Source organism: Tachyglossus aculeatus, chromosome 23 (assembly GCF_015852505.1).
Source record: "Tachyglossus aculeatus isolate mTacAcu1 chromosome 23, mTacAcu1.pri, whole genome shotgun sequence".
Classification (NCBI taxonomy): Eukaryota; Metazoa; Chordata; class Mammalia; order Monotremata; family Tachyglossidae; genus Tachyglossus; species Tachyglossus aculeatus.
In genome coordinates this window covers 40,866,565-40,872,994 of record NC_052088.1, presented here as the reverse complement: position 1 = coordinate 40,872,994, position 6,430 = coordinate 40,866,565, and positions in this window count along the sequence as shown.

Below are 6,430 nucleotides of genomic sequence, written 5' to 3'. Positions count from 1 at the left end.
CTAACCTAACCCTAACCCTAACCCTAACCCTAACCCTAACCCTAACCCTAACCCTAACCCTAACCCTAACCCTAACCCTAACCCTAACCCTAACCCTAACCCTAACCCTAACCCTAACCCTAACCCTAACCCTAACCCTAACCCTAACCCTAACCCTAACCCTAACCCTAACCCTAACCCTAACCCTAACCCTAACCCTAACCCTAACCCTAACCCTAACCCTAACCCTAACCCTAACCCTAACCCTAACCCTAACCCTAACCCTAACCCTAACCCTAACCCTAACCCTAACCCTAACCCTAACCCTAACCCTAACCCTAACCCTAACCCTAACCCTAACCCTAACCCTAACCCTAACCCTAACCCTAACCCTAACCCTAACCCTAACCCTAACCCTAACCCTAACCCTAACCCTAACCCTAACCCTAACCCTAACCCTAACCCTAACCCTAACCCTAACCCTAACCCTAACCCTAACCCTAACCCTAACCCTAACCCTAACCCTAACCCTAACCCTAACCCTAACCCTAACCCTAACCCTAACCCTAACCCTAACCCTAACCCTAACCCTAACCCTAACCCTAACCCTAACCCTAACCCTAACCCTAACCCTAACCCTAACCCTAACCCTAACCCTAACCCTAACCCTAACCCTAACCCTAACCCTAACCCTAACCCTAACCCTAACCCTAACCCTAACCCTAACCCTAACCCTAACCCTAACCCTAACCCTAACCCTAACCCTAACCCTAACCCTAACCCTAACCCTAACCCTAACCCTAACCCTAACCCTAACCCTAACCCTAACCCTAACCCTAACCCTAACCCTAACCCTAACCCTAACCCTAACCCTAACCCTAACCCTAACCCTAACCCTAACCCTAACCCTAACCCTAACCCTAACCCTAACCCTAACCCTAACCCTAACCCTAACCCTAACCCTAACCCTAACCCTAACCCTAACCCTAACCCTAACCCTAACCCTAACCCTAACCCTAACCCTAACCCTAACCCTAACCCTAACCCTAACCCTAACCCTAACCCTAACCCTAACCCTAACCCTAACCCTAACCCTAACCCTAACCCTAACCCTAACCCTAACCCTAACCCTAACCCTAACCCTAACCCTAACCCTAACCCTAACCCTAACCCTAACCCTAACCCTAACCCTAACCCTAACCCTAACCCTAACCCTAACCCTAACCCTAACCCTAACCCTAACCCTAACCCTAACCCTAACCCTAACCCTAACCCTAACCCTAACCCTAACCCTAACCCTAACCCTAACCCTAACCCTAACCCTAACCCTAACCCTAACCCTAACCCTAACCCTAACCCTAACCCTAACCCTAACCCTAACCCTAACCCTAACCCTAACCCTAACCCTAACCCTAACCCTAACCCTAACCCTAACCCTAACCCTAACCCTAACCCTAACCCTAACCCTAACCCTAACCCTAACCCTAACCCTAACCCTAACCCTAACCCTAACCCTAACCCTAACCCTAACCCTAACCCTAACCCTAACCCTAACCCTAACCCTAACCCTAACCCTAACCCTAACCCTAACCCTAACCCTAACCCTAACCCTAACCCTAACCCTAACCCTAACCCTAACCCTAACCCTAACCCTAACCCTAACCCTAACCCTAACCCTAACCCTAACCCTAACCCTAACCCTAACCCTAACCCTAACCCTAACCCTAACCCTAACCCTAACCCTAACCCTAACCCTAACCCTAACCCTAACCCTAACCCTAACCCTAACCCTAACCCTAACCCTAACCCTAACCCTAACCCTAACCCTAACCCTAACCCTAACCCTAACCCTAACCCTAACCCTAACCCTAACCCTAACCCTAACCCTAACCCTAACCCTAACCCTAACCCTAACCCTAACCCTAACCCTAACCCTAACCCTAACCCTAACCCTAACCCTAACCCTAACCCTAACCCTAACCCTAACCCTAACCCTAACCCTAACCCTAACCCTAACCCTAACCCTAACCCTAACCCTAACCCTAACCCTAACCCTAACCCTAACCCTAACCCTAACCCTAACCCTAACCCTAACCCTAACCCTAACCCTAACCCTAACCCTAACCCTAACCCTAACCCTAACCCTAACCCTAACCCTAACCCTAACCCTAACCCTAACCCTAACCCTAACCCTAACCCTAACCCTAACCCTAACCCTAACCCTAACCCTAACCCTAACCCTAACCCTAACCCTAACCCTAACCCTAACCCTAACCCTAACCCTAACCCTAACCCTAACCCTAACCCTAACCCTAACCCTAACCCTAACCCTAACCCTAACCCTAACCCTAACCCTAACCCTAACCCTAACCCTAACCCTAACCCTAACCCTAACCCTAACCCTAACCCTAACCCTAACCCTAACCCTAACCCTAACCCTAACCCTAACCCTAACCCTAACCCTAACCCTAACCCTAACCCTAACCCTAACCCTAACCCTAACCCTAACCCTAACCCTAACCCTAACCCTAACCCTAACCCTAACCCTAACCCTAACCCTAACCCTAACCCTAACCCTAACCCTAACCCTAACCCTAACCCTAACCCTAACCCTAACCCTAACCCTAACCCTAACCCTAACCCTAACCCTAACCCTAACCCTAACCCTAACCCTAACCCTAACCCTAACCCTAACCCTAACCCTAACCCTAACCCTAACCCTAACCCTAACCCTAACCCTAACCCTAACCCTAACCCTAACCCTAACCCTAACCCTAACCCTAACCCTAACCCTAACCCTAACCCTAACCCTAACCCTAACCCTAACCCTAACCCTAACCCTAACCCTAACCCTAACCCTAACCCTAACCCTAACCCTAACCCTAACCCTAACCCTAACCCTAACCCTAACCCTAACCCTAACCCTAACCCTAACCCTAACCCTAACCCTAACCCTAACCCTAACCCTAACCCTAACCCTAACCCTAACCCTAACCCTAACCCTAACCCTAACCCTAACCCTAACCCTAACCCTAACCCTAACCCTAACCCTAACCCTAACCCTAACCCTAACCCTAACCCTAACCCTAACCCTAACCCTAACCCTAACCCTAACCCTAACCCTAACCCTAACCCTAACCCTAACCCTAACCCTAACCCTAACCCTAACCCTAACCCTAACCCTAACCCTAACCCTAACCCTAACCCTAACCCTAACCCTAACCCTAACCCTAACCCTAACCCTAACCCTAACCCTAACCCTAACCCTAACCCTAACCCTAACCCTAACCCTAACCCTAACCCTAACCCTAACCCTAACCCTAACCCTAACCCTAACCCTAACCCTAACCCTAACCCTAACCCTAACCCTAACCCTAACCCTAACCCTAACCCTAACCCTAACCCTAACCCTAACCCTAACCCTAACCCTAACCCTAACCCTAACCCTAACCCTAACCCTAACCCTAACCCTAACCCTAACCCTAACCCTAACCCTAACCCTAACCCTAACCCTAACCCTAACCCTAACCCTAACCCTAACCCTAACCCTAACCCTAACCCTAACCCTAACCCTAACCCTAACCCTAACCCTAACCCTAACCCTAACCCTAACCCTAACCCTAACCCTAACCCTAACCCTAACCCTAACCCTAACCCTAACCCTAACCCTAACCCTAACCCTAACCCTAACCCTAACCCTAACCCTAACCCTAACCCTAACCCTAACCCTAACCCTAACCCTAACCCTAACCCTAACCCTAACCCTAACCCTAACCCTAACCCTAACCCTAACCCTAACCCTAACCCTAACCCTAACCCTAACCCTAACCCTAACCCTAACCCTAACCCTAACCCTAACCCTAACCCTAACCCTAACCCTAACCCTAACCCTAACCCTAACCCTAACCCTAACCCTAACCCTAACCCTAACCCTAACCCTAACCCTAACCCTAACCCTAACCCTAACCCTAACCCTAACCCTAACCCTAACCCTAACCCTAACCCTAACCCTAACCCTAACCCTAACCCTAACCCTAACCCTAACCCTAACCCTAACCCTAACCCTAACCCTAACCCTAACCCTAACCCTAACCCTAACCCTAACCCTAACCCTAACCCTAACCCTAACCCTAACCCTAACCCTAACCCTAACCCTAACCCTAACCCTAACCCTAACCCTAACCCTAACCCTAACCCTAACCCTAACCCTAACCCTAACCCTAACCCTAACCCTAACCCTAACCCTAACCCTAACCCTAACCCTAACCCTAACCCTAACCCTAACCCTAACCCTAACCCTAACCCTAACCCTAACCCTAACCCTAACCCTAACCCTAACCCTAACCCTAACCCTAACCCTAACCCTAACCCTAACCCTAACCCTAACCCTAACCCTAACCCTAACCCTAACCCTAACCCTAACCCTAACCCTAACCCTAACCCTAACCCTAACCCTAACCCTAACCCTAACCCTAACCCTAACCCTAACCCTAACCCTAACCCTAACCCTAACCCTAACCCTAACCCTAACCCTAACCCTAACCCTAACCCTAACCCTAACCCTAACCCTAACCCTAACCCTAACCCTAACCCTAACCCTAACCCTAACCCTAACCCTAACCCTAACCCTAACCCTAACCCTAACCCTAACCCTAACCCTAACCCTAACCCTAACCCTAACCCTAACCCTAACCCTAACCCTAACCCTAACCCTAACCCTAACCCTAACCCTAACCCTAACCCTAACCCTAACCCTAACCCTAACCCTAACCCTAACCCTAACCCTAACCCTAACCCTAACCCTAACCCTAACCCTAACCCTAACCCTAACCCTAACCCTAACCCTAACCCTAACCCTAACCCTAACCCTAACCCTAACCCTAACCCTAACCCTAACCCTAACCCTAACCCTAACCCTAACCCTAACCCTAACCCTAACCCTAACCCTAACCCTAACCCTAACCCTAACCCTAACCCTAACCCTAACCCTAACCCTAACCCTAACCCTAACCCTAACCCTAACCCTAACCCTAACCCTAACCCTAACCCTAACCCTAACCCTAACCCTAACCCTAACCCTAACCCTAACCCTAACCCTAACCCTAACCCTAACCCTAACCCTAACCCTAACCCTAACCCTAACCCTAACCCTAACCCTAACCCTAACCCTAACCCTAACCCTAACCCTAACCCTAACCCTAACCCTAACCCTAACCCTAACCCTAACCCTAACCCTAACCCTAACCCTAACCCTAACCCTAACCCTAACCCTAACCCTAACCCTAACCCTAACCCTAACCCTAACCCTAACCCTAACCCTAACCCTAACCCTAACCCTAACCCTAACCCTAACCCTAACCCTAACCCTAACCCTAACCCTAACCCTAACCCTAACCCTAACCCTAACCCTAACCCTAACCCTAACCCTAACCCTAACCCTAACCCTAACCCTAACCCTAACCCTAACCCTAACCCTAACCCTAACCCTAACCCTAACCCTAACCCTAACCCTAACCCTAACCCTAACCCTAACCCTAACCCTAACCCTAACCCTAACCCTAACCCTAACCCTAACCCTAACCCTAACCCTAACCCTAACCCTAACCCTAACCCTAACCCTAACCCTAACCCTAACCCTAACCCTAACCCTAACCCTAACCCTAACCCTAACCCTAACCCTAACCCTAACCCTAACCCTAACCCTAACCCTAACCCTAACCCTAACCCTAACCCTAACCCTAACCCTAACCCTAACCCTAACCCTAACCCTAACCCTAACCCTAACCCTAACCCTAACCCTAACCCTAACCCTAACCCTAACCCTAACCCTAACCCTAACCCTAACCCTAACCCTAACCCTAACCCTAACCCTAACCCTAACCCTAACCCTAACCCTAACCCTAACCCTAACCCTAACCCTAACCCTAACCCTAACCCTAACCCTAACCCTAACCCTAACCCTAACCCTAACCCTAACCCTAACCCTAACCCTAACCCTAACCCTAACCCTAACCCTAACCCTAACCCTAACCCTAACCCTAACCCTAACCCTAACCCTAACCCTAACCCTAACCCTAACCCTAACCCTAACCCTAACCCTAACCCTAACCCTAACCCTAACCCTAACCCTAACCCTAACCCTAACCCTAACCCTAACCCTAACCCTAACCCTAACCCTAACCCTAACCCTAACCCTAACCCTAACCCTAACCCTAACCCTAACCCTAACCCTAACCCTAACCCTAACCCTAACCCTAACCCTAACCCTAACCCTAACCCTAACCCTAACCCTAACCCTAACCCTAACCCTAACCCTAACCCTAACCCTAACCCTAACCCTAACCCTAACCCTAACCCTAACCCTAACCCTAACCCTAACCCTAACCCTAACCCTAACCCTAACCCTAACCCTAACCCTAACCCTAACCCTAACCCTAACCCTAACCCTAAC